The 488-nt window shown below is 28.9% G+C and overlaps 1 protein-coding gene across 2 annotated transcripts in view; it reads left to right on the plus strand.

Moving 5' to 3' along the window:
• Positions 1-488, plus strand: part of LOC119586411 (rho guanine nucleotide exchange factor 7-like) — a gene marked incomplete at both ends in the record, with an annotated part of 85,656 nt that overhangs the window by 56,714 nt on the left and 28,454 nt on the right.

Consider the following 488-nt stretch of genomic DNA (forward strand, 5'->3'; position numbering starts at 1 on the left):
ATATAGCAAAACAATCTACGTCAACACAACTTTTCCTAGGGCCTCTGGATTAATCTAACCAAGAAATTTGAGCACTTAAAAGGCAATAATGTCTAAAAAATTTTAGTAACTGACGGAATTCTATATTGAACAACTTTTTTCTTGACTTTCAATCCACAGGTTTGTATGACTATGATTGTAATATTATCAACCTTCACAATTATCATTCATTCATTCATGTTTATAGACAGAGACAATAGGTTTCAAATACTCAAAATGTCTCACAACAAACTTTACATTCCTAGTCTGGATAAATTTAAGAAATTAGCTGTTAAATAGCAAGCTAATTGAAGAAGAATCTTTATGAAGGTCTCATTGCTTCAAGTCTAAGAATTGGATAGCACCCAGAAGAAATTATCAATTACAATAATCAATAAGTAAAAAGAACATAGCTACATATCTAAAGCTCAAAATAACAAAAAAGAAATTATCTGATAAAATGTTTTAAG

Source organism: Penaeus monodon, chromosome 21 (genome assembly GCF_015228065.2).
Source record: "Penaeus monodon isolate SGIC_2016 chromosome 21, NSTDA_Pmon_1, whole genome shotgun sequence".
Lineage (NCBI taxonomy): Eukaryota > Metazoa > Arthropoda > Malacostraca > Decapoda > Penaeidae > Penaeus > Penaeus monodon.